Source organism: Neofelis nebulosa, chromosome 3 (genome assembly GCF_028018385.1).
Source record: "Neofelis nebulosa isolate mNeoNeb1 chromosome 3, mNeoNeb1.pri, whole genome shotgun sequence".
In the NCBI taxonomy this organism is placed as follows: Eukaryota; Metazoa; Chordata; class Mammalia; order Carnivora; family Felidae; genus Neofelis; species Neofelis nebulosa.
In genome coordinates this window covers 13,880,455-13,905,631 of record NC_080784.1, presented here as the reverse complement: position 1 = coordinate 13,905,631, position 25,177 = coordinate 13,880,455, and the positions used below count along the sequence as shown (strand labels likewise).

Genomic DNA, 25,177 nt, shown 5'->3' with positions numbered 1-25,177 from the left:
ATTGATGAAATAGGAGTTCTGAGGAAGATGTCACATGAAACACATTAGATACCAAGATCTAGAAAGTGTGCAATTTTTGAAAAATAAATAAACAAACAAAAATAGGATTTTAAGTTTTGTCTATAGAAGCCATAGGAAGACTTGATTACAAAGCAAATTCTAAGTCTGTGATACTGTGATGTAAGAAACAGATATTTGATTTTTGTCCCTGGTTCTTGGCACAGAGCACCTAAAAGTCTTGTAATTTGTTGAGTGATAGGGGTGAGAGGAGCATCTTTTGTGATGTATAATAAGCCCATTTCAACCATATCTCAGTTGATGGTAATGAGATGACTGGTTGCTGAAAGCCTCAGGTAGGTAGCTTTAGGATGGGGGCTGGTTGCCAGAGGAACAAACCTTACGATTAGGGGAGTGGCACTTTTAGCCCCATCTCCTGACCTCTGGGGAAAGGGGAGGGACTGGGATTTAGTTAATCACCAACTGCCAATGATTTAATCAGGAGTGCCTACATAATGGAACCACCATAAAAGCCCTAATAGGTTCAGAGAGTTTCCAGGTTGGTGAATGCATTCATATACTGGGAGAGTGGTGCATCCTAAACCCTACGAGGACAAAAACTCCTGCACTAGGGACCCTTCTGGGTCTCACCCCATTTACCTCTTCATCTGGCTGTTCATTTGTATCCTTTATAATATCCTTTATGATAAACCAGTAATGGTAAGTAAAGTATTTCCCTGAGTTCTGTGAGCTGTCTGAGCAAATTATCAAATCTAAGGAAAGGGTCATGGGAAACCCTGATTTGTAGCAAGTTGGACAGAGTGTGGGTAACCTGGGGACCCACCAATTGCAACTGGCATGTGAAACTGGGGGACAGTCTTGTGGGACCAAACCCTTAATAGTGGGGACTGCATCTACTCCAGGTAGTTAGCATCAGAACTGAATTCAATTGTAGGACACCCAGGTGGTGTCCACAGAGAATTAGAGAGTTGTTTGGTGTGGAAAACCCACACATTTGCTGTCAGAAATGTTACGGGTAGAGAAATAGTGTTTTCTTTTAAAGTCAAATTATAATAGATAAAGGAATGATACCAAAGTAAAATCTTGGGGCAAACAAAAATAATTGAACAAATGATGTGTCATTTGGGTACTCAAGAGGTTGGCAGATGCCATTTTAGAATCTTTTGCTAGTATTTTGACAACTCAAAAGACAGGCAAAAACCTTTAGATGGAAAAGGTAAACTTATATTTTTAAAAGGACAGAATACAATGGAATATTATTCAGCCATATAAAGAAACAAAACTCTGATATATACTACAACATGGATGAATGTTGAAAAAATTATGCTAAGTGAAATAAGCCAGACACAAAAGCAAAATATTACATGATTCCACTTATTTGAGGTATACAGAATAGGGTAATGTATAGAGGCAGAAAGCTGAATATAGGTTTACTATAGGCTGGAAAGAGAGGGAATGAAATTATATTTTAATGGGTACAGAGTTTCTGTTTGGAATGGTAAAAAAAAAGTTCTGGAAATAGTGGTGATGGTTAAAACAGTGTGAATGTATTTAATGTCACTGTATTGTATACTTAAAATAGTCAAAATGGTAAGTTTTATACTGCATATGTTTTACCACAATAAAAAATTACTTTTTTTTTTAAAGAAAGGTGGAATTCTTACAAATTATGGTCAGTTAATCTTGTTATTCCCATTTTCAAGACAAGAGATCTCGAACTAATTAGGCTAGCCAAAAGATTACTTGGTTATCTGAGAAGCAAGGTTCTGTGGGATGTCCAATTGGTAAATAAAACTCTCAGTATGCCATAAAGAAATAATTCATCTAAAATTAAGTGTAAATAATGAGAATAGTTCCACAGGATTTTGTCTGCAGAACACAACTCTTTACTGTGTTTATCAAAATGTGTTATTTCCCCTGAGGGGCCAGTAGGCTTCCTCCTATCCATTAATGAGAACCTTATAACTGCACATGCTTCTATTTATTTCCTCTGGCTACCAGCAAGCTCAAACGACATAGGATGCTCAGCAGCTAGACTCCTCTTATGATTGGCATATTTATATTCTCCTTGTCCCTGGTACTAATCTTCTATATTTATAGTTTATTTCACTATAGGTTTCTAAAAAATTGGATATTGTCTCAAATTTTATGTGAAATGAGGTGGGTTGTAAAAAATAACAATGTAGTTTGATCAGTGGCATGGAATCTAATATTATGGGTATGCTCATTACATTTGCAGAACATGACTAACATGGAGAATTTGGATGAATTAATGAACGTCTCTTCAACTCAACTCAACGCAAAGAAACACACACACACACACACACACACAGGCACTTAGTACAAAATTTCGTGTCGGTTTCCTCCGTGCTACCCTTGGAGAGCCCCACAGTCTTGTTATAGAAACAGCCTTTTTACCCATTATTTGAAATGTTGGGTGAACTAGAGCAGTCATTAAACAAAAATATTCAGTAAGTACAATTGCTTATGTGTACAAATGAAACAAAATCAAGCCATAACTTCAAATAGGGACAAAATCTCTAGGAATATGGATATATATATATTTTAAAAAGACCTAATATCATAGTTGAAAAGTTGCTGATTAACAATGCGCAAGGTGGGTCACTGTTCATTTCACTTTGGTGGTTGTTGTGAAATCATTCTACACCATGTTTCTCTTAATCACACCTTTTGAGAGGCTCTGCAATCTGATATTTTAAGTAATTACCTTCGTGCTCATGACTCCAAGCTACATGTCCCATTTTCAACTTTTGCTAACCTATCAGACCAATTTGGAACAAACTGTGGGACTAGGTGACCAAACTGTTAAGTTATCACTGAAGTCCTTTCTAAAACAGAAGTCTTATTTTTCATATATATATATATATATATATATATATATATATGTATCTTATTTATATATAATTTATATATATATAATATAATTTATATATATAAATTTTATATATATACAATTTATATATATATAAAATTTATATATATATAAAATTATACAGGAATATACACTTTCAGAATTAGAGGAGGACAGAAATAATTGGTTCTAATCCTCTAATCTTTCAAATGAAGTCTTTGACACTAAGTATCCAAGGTGCTGTCACCAGCTAGGAACAAAGTCAAAATTGCAACCTGAGTCTTTTGCCCTGCGCCTTTGTTGTCCCAGCTCTGCTATGGTGTACTTGAGAATGGGCACCATCGTTCACGAATCTCCAAACTCCAATCCTGAGAGGAGGGCCCAAGTGATGGACTGTATACAGGCACCAGTGTTAGGGACATTTCTCTATTCTGGAATACTTAAATTGAAATTCCAACACCGAGAAATAAAGGCTCACCCCTTTCATTTCTCATTTAACATTTCTTTTCTGCAGAAACCCAAGAGCACACAAAGTGATGAGGAACAAAGGTAATGAATGAATTCCCAGGCCCCATGTAGAGGAATAATTAATCCATTTGCTTCTCATTTTGATTCTGTACCTCCCTTAAAATTTATTATTAGAATTGAGCAGATGCCCTCTACAAAGGGTTTTCCTCATAATGAAGTCAGAGCCTGGAGAGTCAGGGTACTGCAGACTGACTCTGCAGGCAAACAGGGGGACTGCGGAAGTCCTTGAAAACATATGTTCTTTCAAGTAAAACCTTGAACTTCCAGAATTAACTCAAAATTACACTAGACTATTTTCACCCTGCAATTTTTGACTTTCTGAACTGTATGCATATTTCCCCCTCAATCAAAAGTGTACAAAACCATAGAAGTTACACGAACGCAGAATAATTTAAAAGATAATTCTAACTGGGAAGAATGTCATCAAAGCCTGAAACTAAAAGTTAGGCTAATTGTATGGTCTAGAGGCCTAGCAAGGAGATGAACGTATGAATCATTTAGCTTATATGTTACAATTCCAGCAATCACTTCACTTGGCTGCTGAAGTTAGAAAACGCAGGCAGCTCAAGGGTTAATATCTGGGAGTAAGTATTTGGTATTGTCTGGGTCACAGTTCTACCAGTCCCCAGGAAGCACACGTAGTCTCAGTTGTATTTCATTGACTTGTTGCATTTCTCGTATGTACCACAAATGCTAATAAAAGTAAAGCAGGGACGCCTGGGTGGCTCAGTCGTTGTGTCTCCGACTTCAGCTCAGGTCATGATCTCACAGTTTGTGAGTTCAAGTCCCACATCGGGCTCACTGCTGTCGGCACAGAGCCTGCTTCAGATCCTCTGTCCCTCTCTCTCTGCTCCTCCCCTGTGTGTGCTCCCTCTCTCAAAAATGAATAAAAAAAAATAAAGCAAAATAAGCTAAACGGGTCAGAAATTAAAACCAAGTGAATGCATTTCAGGACCTAGAATGATGCTTCATAAATAGTAGGTGGTCAATAAATATTATCCCTTGCTTTCTGGCTTCAAATATCACTTTTACCTGGTATACTATATTTATTCGTGACCCTCTTGTCTGTCTCCTGGACTAATATATCTAAATTTATTCTCTTTAAGTTCCCTTTTTCATTAACTCTCTCTCTCTTAATTACTTCTACAGAGTTTCCCTCCTCTTATTGGTGTCAGGTTCAGAAAACTAGTAAGAAGTAACATAACCGATCGATTCATTATACCTGCCTCTGTGAAGATTTTTAAAAAACTCCATCTCTCAACCCAGTATCCGACATTGTGTTATCCTTCTATCCTTGACACATGTCAAGGAATAAATCCTCCTGGGAATGTGGAGCAGAAGTAGAGCCAAATTATCCTTAAATGGGGAGAGTAGGGAGGAAGACGTTCACATCTGGGATTTCTCCTAGAATCAAGCTTCCAGTCCACGGCTATTGTATCATATACTAGTTCAATGAGTTATTCTCATCACATACCCAAATGAGCTTGGGTAAAATAACAGAGTGACAAAATTAAATAAACAAAACATGACTTATGTTTCAGAGACAGAAGGCTTGAGCTGACAATAGCCTTTATTAGACCCATCTGGGCGGGTGCTGGAAATTGTCTATAGGAGAAGCCATGCTCAATGTTTTGTAGATTTTACTGACTGCATCAAAAGATTAAGGGTTTGTCATTCACCAAGCAAACTGCACTTTTGTGAGTTTATATACACTTTATACTAAAGCAAGGGTACATACTTTTTTTCCACATCTGCTTTCAAAATCTAGGAGATAGATCTCACTAAATAATTTTTTTTCCCCAGCACCTACGAAGTACCAGGCACTCTTGTATCTGCTGACAGTTTTCCTGACATTCTATGACCTTAAAAACATTACTTTTCCTTCTGCTGTCATGCTAAACATTGGGTAGTAAACATTGGCTACAGTAAACCGTCACTGTTTATTTCTAAATAATCTTTCATGCCAGTGAGAATGACAAACTAATTGTTGCTGATGAAATTAGAATCACATTTTAATTCCCCGATGTCTTTTGTTATTTTTAAACATTTTTTTCGGTAATGGTTACTAATATTTGCATAACATTTGAAATCATTTTCAATCAGTTAACCTGCCATATCTTCGTTAGAAGCCAGGAATTTCAAGTCCATTTTATAAATAAGATCAGAATCATCTATGCGATTTATCATTGGGTATCAAACTTGCTAACTTATTTAGTTGGAAAGGAGAGAAGGAATAGAGGAAGGTGCCTTTGGCTGGTATAGGTCAGGAATCAACATGAGGCAGCGTTTAACAACGTTTCAATTATGAAGTGAATGAATAATATTATGAAGTCTCATGAAAATTATAATGAATTATTTCAGAGAACAGGAAGGGCAATGCAAATGAAAATCCCATAATATTTACCCCATCCCCATTGACTCTGCTAGAGTTGAATTTTGAAAAATTAACTTAGACACACTAAAAAAAAAGTTCGCTTATTTTACCTTTAAAATGCAAGCTGCACATGTAAAAAAAAATTTTTTTTTCTTCAGTATGTGCATGAAGGCGTGCTCGCAGGTGCCGATATTTGACAGATCACTTTGGAACGTGCAATCAACTAAGCCCCACAAGTGCGTCTACTAATTTATAAGAGGGGATAAGACTAAGAAGCATCTGCTAAGTATCACAAGAATCACATCTGGGGTTTCTACATACTGATCTCTAACGCAAAATGAATTAGATGAGTGTAGGATATTTCACTTTATTTTATTTTTATTGCTTATTAAAAAAATTTTTAACGTTTAATTCTTTTTGAGAGAGAGACAGAGCGCCAGCAGGGGCGGGGCAGAGAGAGAGGGAGACGCAGAATCTGAACCCAGCTTCAGGCTGTTAGCACACAGCCCAACGTGGCCTCGAACCCATAAACCACAGGATCATGACCTGTGCCGAAGTTGGACGCTCAACCCACAGAGCCACCCAGGCGCCCTGAGCGTAGGATATTTTAAAGACAAAGCAACATTTATCTCATTAACTATTGTTACTGCTCTGCAGGAAAACTTAAAAACAGTGTCTTCAAAAATTTAAATGGTACTGCAGTTATTAAATGCATTCCCATGAGACTAGATTACAAGCAGGGTCATAACTTGGCACTTTGTTTTCTAAGTTAGCAGCCATATCCCTTCACCACTGTTCTACATTCTCTTAATTCTACTTTTTAGTATACTGTACACATTGTTGGGAGCAATGGGGAGTCTACATTCCTCAAAACCAGGTAACAGGGTCATGGAAAACATTCTAATGTGGTTGGAGGTAATCTCTTTCACTGAAAATTCTGCAGAGAACTTTTTTTTCTCTTTTTTGCCTATGATGTACAAAGACACTAGTTCATTGTGCAAATTGCACAGAATATTATTCTTCTGAATGTAGGTCACTGGACAGTGTTGATTTCTGTACCTTGGCCCACATATTTCTGCACACGTAATAGTTAAACAGTAACAGCCTTGTTACTGGCGGAGAGACGTTTAATGGGCTAATGCACAGTATCATGGCGCTGCCCAACACAGGCATCCTGTTTTCATCCAACACTAAGTAAGGAGCCGATTCTTAATGTGAAAACGGAGGAGATGCCAGTCTGCCTCGCAAGGGTGACAGAGGCAACACTGATGGTGACAGAGAAACAGATCCACAGAAAAGCACTCGAAAGAGTGCTGTCTTTGTTAAGCACTATTAAGTTCCTTATTAAGAAGTAAATAAAGAATTTAACATACGATAAAATACTAGGAAAAAAGAGCTTCATCAGGGCTATATTTGAAGACACTGTCAGCATTTTTAACTTTGGAAATAATCATCTACCACTAATACAGATCACAAACAAAGTAGCATGCCAGAGCAAATGGCATGTTGCACTGAGAAAATAAATGATCAGTAGGGTAGGTCAATATAGAGATGCACAGTTTGATTAGACTAGACTATCCTTAATAGTCTGCTAGGAATTCCCTGCAATTCCTTAATTTTCTTCCTCTCCTATTCTCTCCTTTGGCCCCTCATCTCCTCTTTCTTTCTACTTTTCTATCAACCTAACTTACACAATCCGCTACCTATATACTTACCTATCTATCCATCCATCCGTCCAAATATATCGACTCACTCCTTTGGACAGGCCCACCACACATTCCCGACATCTATCACTTTCATTCTAGACTAGTCATTTTCAAGGAAATGATCTTTCATGATCTGTATATAATCGAATCACTAAAATGGGTGTTGCCAACCTAAGCACTGAATAACAATTCTGGTGCCTGGAACAGATCAACTCGGCAAGAGTTAGCCCTCACTTAAGGATGCAAAGTCAGCCAGGCTCATTTTGACTTACAAATGTCGCAATCTGTACCATGGATATTAAAAATGCTTAGCGGGAATGACCAAAACTGTGATATGCTTACCTAGGCTTCAATCATCTCCTTCGGCCCTATAACAAAACCGAGTCCTAAGTTTATTCTAAGCAGTCATGCACCCACCTAGAAGATGAATTTGCAGTACATGTGCTTATGTGACTAGTTTTGGGCCACTGATAAAATGTAGAAGCAAAGTAAAGTGCTTTACTTCCTTGAGCCTTCTTAAAGGAAGGGCTGCCATCGTTCTTTGTCCCTTCCATTTACCAGGAAGGTAGATGTGATGACTGGAGCTCTGGTTGCTATTTTGGACCTGATCCAATACCCCAAGGGTAGGAGGGTGAAAGGTTATAAAAGGTCCATACGACACCATGCAAAAATAAATCCCTGTATAGTTTAGTCACAATTTTTTGGCAATCTCTTACTTGTGAAAGAACACAATACTAACTGATAAAGTAGGTAAAAGTAAATATGAAAAACTAAATAAAGTACTAATTAACCCAGAGTTTCAGTGCTTCTGTTTTTTAATGTTAGTATGACACCAACTATAAGTATAAAAAAGAAAAGCATCTGTTCTAATTGGTTTATTTTTTTCACCTTTTTTCATATCCCTGTAGGTTGTTTTAATAAAAGTTATATCACATTTAAATTTGTTACTATTCAATAGTATTTTTAAAAAATTTTTAAAATATTTATTTTTAACAGAGAGAGACACAGCACGAGTGGGGAAGGGGCAGAGAGAGAGGGGGGAGACACAGAATCCAAAACAGGCTGTAGGCTCTGAGCTGTCAGGACAGAGACCTACGCAGGGCTTGAACTTGGGAACAGCGAGATCGTGACCTGAGCTGAAGTCAGACGCTTAACCAACTGAGCTACCCAGGTGCCCCTCAATAGTATTTTCATCATGATTTACTATTATGCATTACTTTCATTCCTTACGTCAGATCCCACTTTACATTGAAGTTTTAAAGGCGGCAATTTTTTTGCTCCTCTAAACCCCAATGCCCTTAAGTGTGCCATTCTTTTGACACATGTATTTATTTTAAACTAGATTATGAACTCATGGAAGACCAGATCTTTGTCTTTCACACAGCTCATAGGCAAGTCATTTATACACAGTGGCTTTTAAGTGTTTACTGGTGTTTGTGGTTATTTATATGCCCTATGTAAAATATCTTCTCCATTAAATCCTAGAAAGGATAGCATTATTAGTAGTAATGTAATTATTTCTTTTACCAGTTTTCTTCACAGTCCCAAGTACCTCCAAAGGATAAAAAATAAAGGTCTAAAATATATGACCTTGTAAATCAAGGAGAATAAAAATCTGTGAGTATCCGAAATCCTAAAACTTTTAAATGCTATTAATAAAGACATCAAAATTCTGTTTAACACACTTTGCATATCTAATGTTCTTAACAAAACATGCATTTCAAGCAGAAGTTTTAAGGGTTTTAAATCACAGATTTTCACAGCATTTCCTTCCGGCAGCTGATGAAAATTGGATAATATACAATCAGAACACTTTTTTTCTACACATTTTAAATTGATTGAAAAATAGAAACAGATTTAACATTCAAAAAAAACACATTTGCAACCGTTACATAAAAATGGTCTGATCTGATTTAGTAGGTACTAGGTATAGAAACTTTGAGCTGACAGCATTCTTTGGGATGTTTTAAAACAGAGTGAACGTATTACAGCACCCAGGCTGCTACTCTCTCAAAATAAGTGCCTCTGACTCGTAGTTTGAATCTTCTAGGAGGACTATCATGAAAGAAAACCTTCCACTTAATGAAAGGCAGCCTCCATATATCATCGCAGGTCCAAGTCTGACGTTAAATTGGTTATGAATAGCTTTCAATATAAATACCTAAAAATAATACATTGCTGAAGAGGAGATATAGGAAATACAACACATTTGCATAAGATGTGAAAGTTCAGCATTTATTACCATCTTCAATATGATATAGAATGTGGCAATTGAAAAATAACTAGGGGACTATTCAAGCTGTCGGTTTGTGTTAACCAGGTGTATATTCAAAGGAAATAAATAATGAACAAAAGTATCTACCCTACATCATGTTTACTAAGCTATAAAGGCATTGATTACATGGCCAGAAATGCAGTCCACAGAACACAATACTCTTAAGTAAGAGGAATCATGTTTATGGCCAGAGAGATACCACATTGACTCTCAAATTCTGTTTGACCCAAGTAATTCATTCTTTTCCAAATATAAGGAAATACAGGGCATTTTTCTCTGCATAAATGTGTGTGTGTGTGTGTGTGTGTGTGTGTGTGTGTGTGTTTCTGTAGGCTGTTTGAGCATATGCAAGTTACTATGTGTTTACAGAAGGCAAGGATACAATACCTAAAATGTAAATGACTATTAGAGCAAGAAATAAGGAAAGCTCTTAACTCCTCCTCCCCCAGATATTTCAATGCCTCTGTCCTTTGTCATACTGGTACCAAGCCAGGGCACTGGACATAGAGTCCATGGAGTTAATCCAACCAACCATGGCAAGAAAGAGCAATCTGCTATTTTTTTTTATAATCTCGTAATAAAAAAATCTTCTAAAAAGAAAAAAAAGGGTGAGTAAATAGGATACATTTTCCTTAGTAAGAAATATTCTGGGGCTCCTGGGTGGTTCAGTCGGTTAAGTGTCCACCTTTGGCTTAAGTCATGATCTTACAGTTTGTGAGTTTCAGCCCCGCATCGGGCTCTGTGCTGACAGATGGGAGCCTGAAGCCTGCTCTGGATTCTGTGTCTCCCTCTCTCTCTCTGCCCCTCCCCGGCTTGTGTGTTCTTTCTCTCTCAAAAATAAATAAATAAACATTAAAAAGAAGAAATATTCTAAACAAAGTATGGTTTGTGCTGTGAAGCTTTTTTCTGAAAACACATATTGACCACATTTGAAACTAATTACAAAGCACCAGAGAGTGGAGAGGAAGGTTGTATGCAAACTTACATATCGGTAAATATTAAATAAATAAGTAAATAAGCAAATAAATAAGTAAATAAATAAATAAATAAATACAAAGTCCTAGAAAGAAATAACAACATTAATTTCAGAAAAGTTAAACAACATAATAAAAATAATTGTATAATAAAGTTGGGTTATATAGGATTCTCACTGTAAAAAACCACTATTACTAAGTATTTATAAAATATTTATAGGGGCGCCTGGGTGGCTCAGTCGGCTAAGCGTCCAACTTCAGCTCAGGTCACGATCTTGCAGTTCGTGGGTTCGAGCCCCGTGTCGGGCTCTGTGCTGACAGCTCAGAGCCTGGAGCCTGTTTCAGGTTCTGTGTCTCCCTCTCTCTCTGACCCTCCCCCGTTCATGCTTTATCTCCATCTCAAAAATAAATAAACGTTAAAAAAAATTAAAAAAAAATATTTATAAATAATAAGTATTATAAATGAAGTAGCCAATTTGTTGCCAAAAGTAGAATATTTTTGAGAGTAAAATGGGGTGGTATTCATAATAGACATTAACTGGGATGATGTTAGGAAAACCAGGAGATGTGTTCACTCTGTTTATAAGAGATGGGAGGGTATTACATCTGGCTGGAGTTGAAGATGATAAGTCCTTTGACTCTACTAAAATGAGAACAGATTCAGTGCAATTATTTTGTCTATTGTGACAAACTGTAATGAATTAGAAGACCTTCCACACACGGCCATGGCAAAACAACTGGCGCCAGACATGCTCTTTCACCCTAAACAACAAAGAAACTGAGCAGATTAGATAAAACAACTGTTTCAGGGTGATGAACAAGAGGCAATGGAGGACTGAGATCTTTGAGAGACAGAAAGCGCACGAAGGAGACCCGGTATTTGTCCTGGCTTCCTGTCCTAAGGCAGTTTCCAGAAGGCATTTGGGGAAGTAGAGCCAAAGTAGAGCAGTGCATTAGCATTAGAGTACGCAGAGGTCAGAGGTCAGAGTTCAGGATGCAGAGGCATCTAGAATTTGCGTTATGGGGTACTAGAAAGAAGTATGTTGCAGGGTAGAAATAAGAGAAGCAAGGAGTGAAAGTCTGCATGGAGATTCTTTGTGGGTCTTTGGCTAGGGATTGGGTTGCACATATGAAGGGCAAGACTCCAGGTTATTGAACAGAGTGGCTATTTGCTGCAAGGCTGAGAACTAATACCTCCGTTTAGCTTTTTTATCTATGATCATGCAGGATGGAGAGATGGTAAAGCCAATGTAGTCTGAGTAGGAAGAATATACTGAACATCTCGAAGCATTGAGCTGAAATTACAGACAGGCTACAAATAGAGAATAAAGATGAACACCCAGCGTAAAGGATATGCCCTAAGGTATAGGAGATACAGCTACCGTAACAAAAAATAAAATTATCCTGACAGTTTAAAAATAATCTTTCTTCAACTTATCTATCAGAACAACATTCCATACCTTTAAAGGAACAACATAAACCAGATTCCATAATTCCTTAGAACAAATGCCAATAATGTCCAGGGTGTAATTAAAAATTACTAGAGGGGCGCGTTGGGTAGCTCAGTCAGTAAAGCTTCCGACTCTTGATTTCTGCTCAGGTCACGATCTCAGGGTTTGTGAGATTCAGCCCCAAAATGAGCTCTGTGCTGACAGTAGGGAACCTTCTGGGGATTCTTTCTCTCCCCTCTCTCTCTGCCCCTCCCCTGCTTGCATGTGCACACTCTCTCTCTCCCTCAAAATAAATAAATAAACATTAAGAAAATGTTTATTTATTTTTGAGAGAAAGACAGAAGGAGAGAGAAAGAACATGATGGAGGGGTAGAGAGAGGGAGACACAGAATCCAAAGCAGGCTCCAGGCTCTGAGCTGTTAGCACAGAGCCCAATGTGGGTCTGAAACCCACAAACTGCGAGATCATTACCTGAGCTGAAGTTGGATGCTTAACTGACTGAGCCACCCAGGCGGCCCAATAAATAAACATTTAAAAAATATTACTAGAAATGTAAAAAAGCAGAAAAATGTGATCTTTTCTCTTTTTCAACAGAAAAAACCAGCAATCAAAACAGACCACAAAGAGGTTAGATATTGAAGTGAGCAGGAAAAACCTTAGAACAACTATTATAAATGTGCTCAAGGACTTAAAGGAAAATAGGAACACAATGATGGAACAGATGGAGGACCATCTGTAGAGAATAGAATATCTAGAATGAAAAGTAAAATATCTGAAGTAAAAATTCACTGGATGACCTTAGTAGAATATTACAGATAGAAGAATAAAGGGTTGGCAAACTGAAAAGAGATCAAAGGATTTCACCCAATATCACACACACACACACACACACACACACACACACACAGAAATTAAAAAAAAAGGATTAAAAATAAATTAACAGATATCCATAGGCAATTTAAAAAAATCATCCTTGACCTAAAGCTTACACTTTACACAAACAAAAGAAACAAACAAAAAAACTCAAAATGGATCAGAGACTTAAGTGTAAAATATAAAACCATAACACTTTTTAGGAAAAAAATACTTAGAGAAAATTCTTTGGGAACTAAAATTAGGTGAAGAGTTCTCATACTTGACCCCCAAAGCATTACACATGAAAGGAAAAACTGATAAATTTGACTTCATGAAAACTGAAAACTTTTATTCTATGAAAGACTCTTCTAGGATGATTACAGAAAATATTTGCAGATCGCATATCGACAAAGGACTTGTATCTAGAATATACTGAGTACTCTCAGAACTCAGCATTAATAAAACAAAACAATGCAATAAAAATGGGCAAAATACATGAACAAGTATTTTACTGAAGAGGAGTATGCCTGGAATATATGCACATGAATGGATATTCAATATCTTTAGCTACTTGGGAAATGCAAATTAATATCACAATGAGTTATCACAATGTACCTATCAGAATGGCTAAAATAAAAAGTATATATATTGATAATACCAAATGCTGAGAAGAATGTAAAGAAAATGGACCATTCTGACATTGCTAGTGGGAATGTAAAATAGTATAAGTAATTTTGAAAATAGTTTGACATTTTAACATTAAATGTGTATAGACTAGACAACCTATCAATTGCACACTTAGGCTTTTATCCCAGAGAAATAAGAGTGTATTTTTATGAGAAATTTGTACACAAATGTTCATAGAAGCTTTAATAGTTTCCAAACTGGAAACGGTCCTTCAAAGAGTAAATGGCTAAACTAATTGCAGTACATTCAGAGCATGGGATACCACTCAGCTATAAAAGGAATGGGCACTGGATACTTTCAATACTTGGATGAATCTCAAAAGAATTATGGTAAGAAAAACAACAACAACAACAACAACAACAAAGTTTGCATTCTATATGGTTCCATTTTTGTGACATTATTTTTTAATGTTTGTTTACTTATTTATTTGAGAGAGAGAGAGCACGTGGGGCAGAGAGAGAGGGAGAGAGAATCTCAAGCAGGCTCAGCACTGTCAGCACAGAGCCCAATGAGGGGTTCAATCCCATAAATCCTGCAATCATGACCTGAACCAAAATCAAGAGTTGGATGTTTAGCTGACTGAGCCACCAGGTGCCCTAACATTCTTTAGATCAAAAAATTTTAGAAACCAAGTACAGATTCGTTGTTGCCAGGAGTTAGGAATGGGGGAGGATGGGTATGGCTGTCAACAGGTCAAATGAAGGATCCTTATATTGATAGTACAATTCTGTATGTTGGTTGTAGTGATAGGTGCACGAAGTTTTACATGTGATGAAACTGCAAAGAACTACATATGCACACGTACATATAAATGAGTGTATATGCAATTCATGAATAAGCTCTGTGGGTTGCACCAATATCAATTTCCTAGCTTTCATACTGCAGTACAGTTATGCAAGAGGTAAAGACAGGCAAGGCTGGATTAAGGGTTCATAGACCTCCCTGTACATTTCTTTGAAACCTTCTGTGAATCTGTATTTATTTCAAGGTAATTTAAAAAATGTTAAAAAAAAAATAAAATAAATGAACACAGCCTTAGTGGCCTGTGGGAAAACATCAAGTGATCTAACATACATTTTATTGAAGTCCAGAGAAGAGGAAATATTTGAAAACAAGGAAATAATATTTAACACATTAAGAAACTTTCTTTTTTTTTAAATTAACTATTTATTTATTTATTTATTTATTTATTTTTTATTGAGAGAGAGAGAGAGAGAGAGAGATGCCATGAGCAGGAGAGGGGCAAAGAGAGAGGGAGACACAGTATCTGAAGCAGGCTCCAGGCTCCAGGTTGTCAACTCAGAGCCTGATGTGGGGCTTGAACTCATGAGCAGTGAGATCATGATCTGAGCGGAAGTCAGACACTCAACCGACTGAGCCACCCAGACACCCTGTCTAACATTTAGATCAAAGAAGCTCAGCAAAAAACCATGCAGGAAAGACAAACAAAAACAAAAACACAAAAAAGGTACTTAGTCACATCAGAGCTGAAAACCAAGCATAAAGAGAAAATCTTGACATTAGTCAGAGAGTAATGGACTCATTACATATAAAGCAATGCTTCTTCACAGGGGACAATTTTGTCCTACAGAGAAATCTGGCAATTTGTGGAAACATTTGATTTTCACAACTGGGGGTGGTTGTGGGGGTGCTAATGGCAACTAGCCAGTAGGGGCCAGAGATGCTGCTAACCATCCCATGATGCTCAGGAAAGCCACCCAAAACAAAGAATTGTGTGGCTTATGATATAAGAAGCACTAAGCTGAGAAATCTTGCTGTAAGGAAATAATAATGTGAATGATGGCCAACTTCAGATCAGAAACAATGTAAGCCACAGACAATTAAGTGACACTTTTAAAGTTACAGAAAAAAAAAAAAAAACTATCAATCCAGAATCCTATGTCCAGTTTAAAAAAAAAAAAAAAAAAAAGGAAAGGAGAGACAAGAAAAAAAATCCTTTAAATAGGTTAAAATAAAGATTTTCAGATAAATGAAAGCTGAGAAAATTTGTCACGAGCAAACCTGCACTGCCAGAAATGCTACAGAAATATCTCTTCAGGCTAAAGGGAGATGATACCAGATGGAAACTTGATCTATGGAAAGGAATGAAGAACGTGTAAAGTGATAAATATATAGGGATATATATAACATGCTATACATATATTGACAGATTATATAATTTTAATAATTATATTTGATTATATTCGTATGCATATATGTACGCATGTATGTGCGCACACACACACACACACAAACGCACACACAAACACACACATGTTTTTTTTCCTTCTCTTAGTATTATGGGTTGAATTGTATCTCCCCAAATTCATATGTTGAGCTCCTAAACCCCAGCGCTTGTGAATTTGACCGTATTTGGAAATAGGTTATTTGTAGATACAATCGAGTCAAGATGAGATCATTAAGGGGAGGCACTTGGATGGCTCAATCAGTTAAGCGCCTGACTCTTGATCTCGGCTCAGGTTATGATCTCGAGGTTTGTGACATCGAGACCTGTGTTGGGCTCCGCGCTGGGCATCCAGCTTGCTTAGTATTCTCTCTCTCTCCCACCCCTCCCCTACTTTTGTGCTGGTGTGCCCACACGTGCGTGCTTTCTCTCTCTTTAAAGAACAAAAAGGAGATCATTAGGGTAGATCCTATTTCAGTAAGACGGATGTCCTTATAAAAACGGGAAATGCGAAGGGGCGCCTGGGTGGCTCAGTCGGTTAAGCGTCCGACTTCAGCTTAGGTCATGATCTCGCGGTCCGTGAGTTCGAGCCCCGCAGTCGGGCTCTGGGCTGATGGCTCAGAGCCTGGAGCCTGCTTCCGATTCTGGTCTCCCTCTCTCTCTGCCCCTACCCCGTTCATGCTCTGTCTCTCTCTGTCTCAAAAATAAACATTAAAAAAAAAATTTTTTTTAAATTAAAAAAAAAACCAAAACGGGAAATGCGGACACAGACATGCTTGTGGACACAAGGAGAACACCACGTGAAGATTGGAATTTTGCTGCCACAAATGGGTCACAGTAGGATCTAGAAGACAAAAGCAGAGCTCTCAGCACCTCCAGAGGGAACATGGGCCTACTGGCACCTTGATCTGGGATTTGTTGGCCCCCAGAACTGTGAGACAATAAATTAATTTTGTTGAAGCCACTCAGTTTGTGGTACTTTGTTACGGTGGCCCTAGCAACATAATATACTTAGTTTCTCTAAACAGCTGACCTGTTAAGGCAAAATTATAATATTACATTGCAGTATCTTAATGTGTATAGAATTAAAATAATGATAAAACAGCACAAAATGAAGGTTCAAATGAATTTTTACTTTTACAATGTTTTAAAATGTTATTCAAAGCATATCAAGTAAACTGTGATAAGTAAAGATAGCATATTGCAAACATTTAAAAAGTTATATGAGGCACAGCTTAAGGAGCCTGAATGAAAGAATTAAAATGGATACTGAAAAAATTTTAAAAAAATTTTTTTATGTTTCTTTATTCTTGAGAGAGTGAGACAGAGCACAAATGGGTGAGGGGCAGAGAGAGAGAGGAAGACACAGAATCCAAAGCAGGTTCCACGTTCCGAGCTGTCAGGAAAGAGCCTGATGTGGGGCTTGAACCCATGAGCCATGAGATCATGACCTGAGCTGAAGTAGGACGCTTAACTGACTGAGCCACCCAGGTGCCCCGAAAAAAATTTTTTTTATTAATCCCAAAACAAAGAAAGAAATGAAGAACAGAAGAATAAAAAACAATACAATAAGTAGCAAAATTGTAGATTTAAATGTCCATGATTATATGCAATGAACTGAACGCTCCAATTATAAGGCATATCAGATAAAATACAAGAACTAGGTGTATATTATATCAAGAAATTCACCTTCATCCAAGATAGACCGACTGGAAGTAAAAGACTAGGGACAGACATACCATGTAAACAACAGGCAAAAGTTAAGTAATAAAGCTCTCTCACTATCAGACAAAGCAGACATGAAGATAAGGTGTGTTGGTAGAGCAAGGAGGAATATTTCCAAAATAAAAGCATTGATTCATTAGGAACTTATGACAACCTTAATGACAGGCATATGTGTATGCAGGTAACAACAGAGCTTCAATAATGCATGAAATAAATGTTGACAGAATTAAAAGAGAAATTGATAAATCCACATTAATAGAGATTGCCAGCACCAACCTCTCGGTACTTTACAGATTTAAACACACGTTAGGATAAAGAATATTTCAACCACATGATCAACCAAATTGAATAAATTTGTATTTATATAACACCACACCCAGCAATTTCACACTACATAGTTCTTGGGACTTTCATAGCACTTGGGATATTCACCAACATACACTTTATGATATCAGCTCAACAAATCTCAAAAGATGGAAAACTCACAAAATATGCCCCTAAAGACACAAAGTATGTCTCTAAACTAGAAATAAGAATAAGATATCTAGAAAAACCTCTAAGTATTTAGAACTAAAATAACATACTTCTAAATAATGTGCAGTGAAAGAGTAAATCACAAAGGAAACCAGAGGGTATTTTCAACTAAGTGACAATGAAAATATCACGAATAAAAATTTGTGGGATGCAGCTAAAGCTATGATTCAAGGGAAGTGTGCAGCATTATAATACTTATATAGGAAAAGAAGAATGAGTTAAACTTAATAATCTAACCTCCCGTCTTAGGCATCTGGAAAAAGAAGATCAAATTAAAACCAAAGAAGGAAAAAAAATAGTAAAATTAAAAGTTAAAGTTAATTACGCTAAAAACAGACAGAAAATTAACAAATCCAAAAGTTGGTATTTTGAAAAGACTAATAAATTTAATGGACCTCAGTAAAACCGATCAAGAAAAAAATATTAGAAACACAAGTTACTAATATCAGGAATGACAGAGGAACTATGACTACAAATGAAATAGAGATTTAAAGTACAAGGAAGGAATGTGATGAACATTTGTTGGAAAATGTTTGACAGCTCATATGAAATAAATATGTTGAAAAACTCAATTTACCAAAATTAACATAAAAAGTAAAATAATGTAAATAACTCTATATCTCTTAAAGAATTAAATTTGTAATTACAAACCTCCTCCCTAAGAACACTCCAAGCCAAGATGGACTGTCTGGTGAATTCTATCAAAATTTTATGGATAAATGAATTTATACAAGCTCTTTAAGAATAGACAGGAAGAGGAAATACTTTACTTTCCTGCTCATTTAATGAGGTCAGCAATACCCTGATAATAAAACTCGACAAAAATATTTCAAGAAGAGACCAATGTCCTTCGGAATATAGACTTCAGTAAGTTCTATGAACAAAATGTTATTGAGTCAAATCCAGGATTACATAAAATGATCATACATCACAACCAAATGGGGATTTATCCCAGGAATGCAAGATGGGTTTAGCACTTAAAAGATCAATTTAATCCACCAGAAAATAAAGAATGAGCGTACAATCATTTCAATATGTGCAGGAAGAAATGCTTTTGACAAAATTCAACACGTATTCATTATAAAGAACACTTAAACTTGGGTCAGACAAAACTCCCTTAGTCTGAAAAGGCATCTGCAAGAAGCTTAAAGTTAATGTCATACTTAGTGCTAAAACACTGAACACTTGGCTTCTGAGATCAGGAACAACGCAAAGATGTCTGTTCTCACTTTCTATGTCATGTTGTGCGGGGTAGCCCAAAGTAATACAACAGCAAAAAGAATGACATAAAAGGCATAAAGATTGGAAAAGGTGAAGTAAAATGCTGTACTCATAGACAAAATGACAATTTACATAAAAATCCACTGGAGCTTGTAGAAAAAACTACTAGGAGTAGTAAGTCAGTTTGAATGATCGTAGGATACAGAGTCAATATGTAAAAAAATCAATTGTAATTTTGCATACTGACAGCAAACAATGAAATGAGAAATGTGAAATTTTAAATGGAGTTCATAATAGCAAAAAAAAAGCACAATAATTAAGCATAAGCTTTAAAAGGATGTGAAAGCTCTGCAATGAAAAGCATAAAATATGAAAAAACAAGACTAAGTAGAGAGTTATCATGTTCATGGATTGGAAGATTCAACATTATTAGCTTAGTTATTTGTCTTCAATGAACTATGAACTCAGTGCAATCTCAATCAAAATCCCAACAGGACTTTTTGTTTTTGTCTTCTTTGTTGGTTGTTGGTTTGTTTGTTTGTTTGAAGAATTTACTAGTTCATGCTAAAATATGAATGGAAATACAAAGGATCTAAAGTAGCTAAAAACACTCATAAAAAGGGATAACACAGTTGGACGACTTCCATTACCTGATTATAAGAGTCCGGTGTTCGAGGTAGTATGGAATTTGTATAGAGATAATGCGACCAATTAACGAAATAAACAGGTCAGAAATAGATCGATGTGATCAAATGATTTTCGCTAAAGTGCCAAAACTACTCATTTGGGGAAGGAATTATTTTTTTAAATAGATTGTGCTGAAATAATTGCATAAAAATATGAAAGAATGCATCTCAACCGCTACCTTAAACCATGCACAAAAATTTATTTTTTTAAGATTTTATTTTTAAGTAATTTCTACACCCAATGAGGGGCTCGAACCCACAACCCCAAGATCAAGAGTCGCACACTCCACCGACTGAGCCAGCCAAACACCCCCGTGCATAAAAATTAATTCAAGATCATCATATAAGGACGAAATATAAGGACCAAAAGTATAAAGATTTTCACACTTAGATTTTCACACTTTCACAATAGATGTTGGCAACTATTTCTTAGGACCCAGAAAGCACTAACCATGAAAAAAAAAATGACTACAATTCATCAAAACAAAAATACCTATTTATCAAAAGAGTTAAGAAAATAGACAAGCCACAGACTGGGTGAAAAGATTCCTTACACACAAAATCTCATAAAAGTCTTCTCTCCAAAGTATATTGTAAAAACTCCCACAACTCAAGCAAACACAGTTAATGGGCAAACAACTCAAATAGACGCTTCAAAAAAGGGAGACATATAAATGGCCAACAAACACATAAAAATATGCCTACACCAATAATCACAAAGGTAATGCAGATTAAAGCCACAGTAAGATCACAAAAAAGTTAAAACCCAGAAGACGAATAACATCAAATATTGGTAAAGATTTGGGACAAATGGCATCCCACTTTCCGGTGGGACTGTAAGATGGGACAGACTTTGAAGAACTGTTGAGCAGTTTGTTCTAAGGTTAAACACACCTGCTCCGTGACCCAGAAATCCACCCTTTAATGTTATCCCAAGAGAAATGAATACATCCGGCCACAAAAGGCTTTTACGGAAATGTTTGTAACAGCTTCATTCATAAGGTGTAAAACTTGGAAACAACCTAAATGCCCAATGAGAAAGTGATAAAAGATATAGCAGTATATTAATTTACTACAATTCTACTCAGAGTAAAACAAAAAAAAAGTGCGAACCAAACTACTTTTAAACTTAGCAACAGGGATGAAATTCAAAAGCATTACGTTGAATGCAAGAAGCCAGAAGCAGAAAACACACGTTGCATGACTGCATTTAAATGAAGTTCAAGGAGAGGCAAAACTAATCTCCAGGTAGAAATATACTGGTAAGAGAGAGTGGTTAGGGATTGACCCTTTCTTTGTGACATAAAGAAATTCTTGTTTTTCATACTTATGCACATTAATAACTAAATGGAATATATACCAAATACCTATTTGTGTAATTCTCAACATCTCAAGAAAGTTGAGATACTGCTGAATTGTTATTTTTAATGCCAATTTTAATCTTGCAACTCTGTTAATGCTTTATAACATACGTATTCTTTAAAATAAGTAGAAAACCACTGAGGAGTTTTATAAGTAAGACTTTTAGGAAATATTACCTTACGTGGTTTTCTTATATGAAAAATGCACATAATTAAAGACAATTAAGTACATGTTCATGAATGGGTTGAGGTGATACAGGTAAATAAGGGTATAGGTATATATACTACAGATGTCTTTAAAATGGAGTGTAACCTTAAAATTTAGGAGCGAATCAAGAATTTCTCTGGACAACAGGTAAATAAGGTATAATGGACAAGATAAAATATCACACTGTGATTTGCAGATAATTAACAACACTAAAGGTTAAAAAAAGGTGATGTGGAGTACAGAAATTATATTTAAAATGGCACCAGTTGCCTTAAAATGAAAATTAATTAAGTTGGACAAGTCATAACATTTAATAACAGTATACAAGAAATTGAACAGTGACCATTTTTTTTTTTTTTTTTTTTTTTTTTTGGGAAACTCGGGCTGGATAAAAACTCTAATATTTTTGTCTCCAGGATCTTGATCAATAAGATACTATCTAAATCATTAAGTGAAACATTTGAAATGTGAGGGTTTAATTACTATTTCTCGGGAAGATGCCTAAAAATTACAGAGATTAGGAGTCTCTTAGTAAGGCCTTCCCTAGAATAGGTAAGTGGAAAGGCAGTTATCTTTCTAGAAATACATGTGATTTCCATTTCTCTTTTATTATGCTAAACACAATAAAGCCTTTAACAAATGTGCCATTAAGTCTTTGGCTGATCTAAGTGTACCTCTATCTATTTTCTTGGTTCCTTTGAGAAACCGTGCAAAATCTTCATCTTATGTTAATTTTCAATTTAATCGGTCAATGCCAAAAGAAAATCTTTTACTCTAATTATAAAAGACAGTTGCTGTAAACATTTGACGTGATGAATACCTTTCCTGATCTTGGGCAGGCTATAATTGATTAAGCACAAATATGAGGAAAAACCCTAGTGGAGTGCTTAATCAGCAGTGACCCACAATTAAAACAGGTGATATTTGCTGGGTTTAAGAATAAAAGCAATGTGACTCCAATTAGCTGTCAAATCATCTGGAAAAACAGCTGTTACATAAATAGAAAATCACTTGGCCTTCCTGCTCACTTTTTCAATGTTGTCTTTATTGTTAAGTCATTTAAAAAGATAGTCCCTTTATTCATATAACATTAAAAAAGAGGAGAGACTAATTTGCAGTGTTGGAAGTCATGGGCGTAATTAACTTTGGTGGGGATGGGGAAAGGGTAGGAGAGGGAAATGTTAAAAAGGGCACAGGGTTGGGGCACCTGGGTGGCTCAGTCAGTTGAACAACCGACTTCGGCTCAGGTCATGATCTCACAGTCAGTGGGTTCGAGCCCCGTGTCAGGCTCTGTGCTGACAGCTCAGAGCCTGGAGCCTGCTTGGGCTTCTGTGTCTCCCTCTCTCTCTGCCCCTCCCCCGCTCCTCTGCCTCTCTCAGAAATAAATAAACATTAAAAAAAGTGAAAAAAAAAGGGCACAGGGTTGTGGGGATCTACTGGGGTGCTGGTAACACTCTGTTTCTTAACTGGGTCCTGTTTTATGGATGTGCTCACGTCGTGTAAATTCATCCAGCTCTGCACTTACAACCTGCACATCTTTTCTGAATGTTATACCTCAGTACATTTACACAAAAATATAGATTCCTTCCATAAATATATGGCGTCACTTCAGGACTGGACCAGAATTGAAAGGATGTATGCTAGTGTCTATTATAAATAACCATTGTCTTGAAAGCTTTCCTCATCAGTGCTTCTAATCTCCAAGAACACATGCCAAAATATTGAAAATTTTTATGAAATAAGACTCTACACAAAGTAGAGGTGCAACATTAGATTTTGATTATAATCAGATTTCAAATTTAAATGCTACTTACCAAAATGGTGTATCTTCCTTCAATTTTGTATCAGATTGCTCATTAGAGTTGCTAAGAAAGACGGTGCTGGTCTTATAAACCTGGAGAAGAAGTACAAATAGAAAAATCGCTATACTATGTTTATTTCATGATAACTGTATGTATTAACTATACTAACATGTATGTATCTGCATAACTATGAGCAGATAAGTCATTCATGTAAGCATTCATATAACAAACAACTGGGGCGCCTGGGTGGCTCGGTCGGTTAAGCGTCCGACTTTGGCTCAGGTCACGATCTTGCGGTCTGTGAGTTCAAGCCCCGCGTCAGGCTCTGTGCTGACGGCTCAGAGCCTGGAGCCTGTTTCAGATTCTGTGTCTCCCTCTCTCTCTGACCCTCCCCCGTTCGTGCTCTGTCTCTGTCTCAAAAATAAATAAACGTTAAAAAAAATGAAAACAAACAATTGCCGAGAATCTTTGCATGTACCAGCTGGCACGGGGTGAAAGCAGGTACATAAAGACGTATAAAAAATGTGCCAAATTTGTGAGGACCGCGAAAGAGGAACAGATCACATGTTACAGGACATAGGAGGCAGAAGAGGTTACTTCCAAGAAGGAGATTGAGTAAAGCTTTGTGGAGGAGGTGGGTCTTAAGCCAGCCTAAAGAAAGAGTCTAATTTCTTTTAAATGTTTATTTATTTGTTTTGAAGGAGACGGAGTGTAAGGGGGGGGAAGGGCAAAGAGAGGATCCCAAGTAGGCTCCACACTGCCAGATCAGAGCCTGATGTGGGCTCGATCTCAGCAACCACAAGACCAGCTGAAATCAGAGTCAGATGCCTAACCGACAGAGCCACCCAGGTGCCCTGAAAGAGTCTGATTTCTTAAAGATGATGGGCAGGAGTTGGAATGAGAAGAATGGATGGGGAGGGCAATCCGGGACAAAATGACCAACTATGGAGTTTGAACGTAATGGAAAAGGGGGCATGGGGAGCGGAATGCATTTCAGTTTCATTGGAGAACATTTCCAGAAGATTTGGAATCAGTGTGAAACTCTGGGGCTAGAGGTTGTCACTTGCAAGGAGCCAGGCACTAGAGAAACTCAAGGTTTCGGCTGTGAATAAGAAACAGGACAGCCCAGCCCTCGTGAAGCTCTCAGCCCATCAGGACAAGCCAATACAAAAGACTATTAACATACGTGTGAGCAACAGAGGTTTCTTTGGGAAATCTCTAGCTGAGGAACCAGTGAGGTCCAAAAGTCAGAGTTAAAAAATGACAAGTCTCAAGAGAAGTGATCATAAAGCAACGATCACCCAGCAAGAGAGAGCATAAAGAGGGAGCGATAGGGACAGACTCAGTTACATGTACCAGAAAGGAAAAGGTAAGTGAGGGAGTGAGCAGAGAGGAAGCAGGAGGTTCACAAGAGCCTGGCATCAGGAAAGATGACAGAGAAAAATTTTACGGAGGAGGTTATGCTCAAGAGTGGGACGCTTTGAAGTTGAATCAGGGCGAATACTAAAGAGTGGTTTATTTCTTTTGCTTATTCACTTGGTGAGGTGCAAGGTATTCATGGTTGATGTTGAAAATCCTGGGTCGATGAAAGCTGACCTAATATTTGGCCATTGCATATAAACATCAGCACCAAATTTTTTTTTAAATTTTTTTTTAATGTTTATTTATTTTTGAGACAGAGAGAGACACAGCATGAGCAGGGAAGGGGCAGAGAG

General features: G+C 36.9%; 1 protein-coding gene across 1 annotated transcript in view; it reads right to left on the bottom strand.

The window, feature by feature from the left end:
• The window catches only part of TENM3 (teneurin transmembrane protein 3), a 2,564,262-nt gene that overhangs the window by 842,555 nt on the left and 1,696,530 nt on the right, over window positions 1–25,177 (bottom strand). Inside the window, exon 9 of the mRNA XM_058719934.1 lies at window positions 23,475–23,554. The gene's annotated coding sequence lies outside the window, so the exon portion shown is untranslated. The remainder of the gene's footprint in view (window positions 1–23,474; window positions 23,555–25,177) is intronic.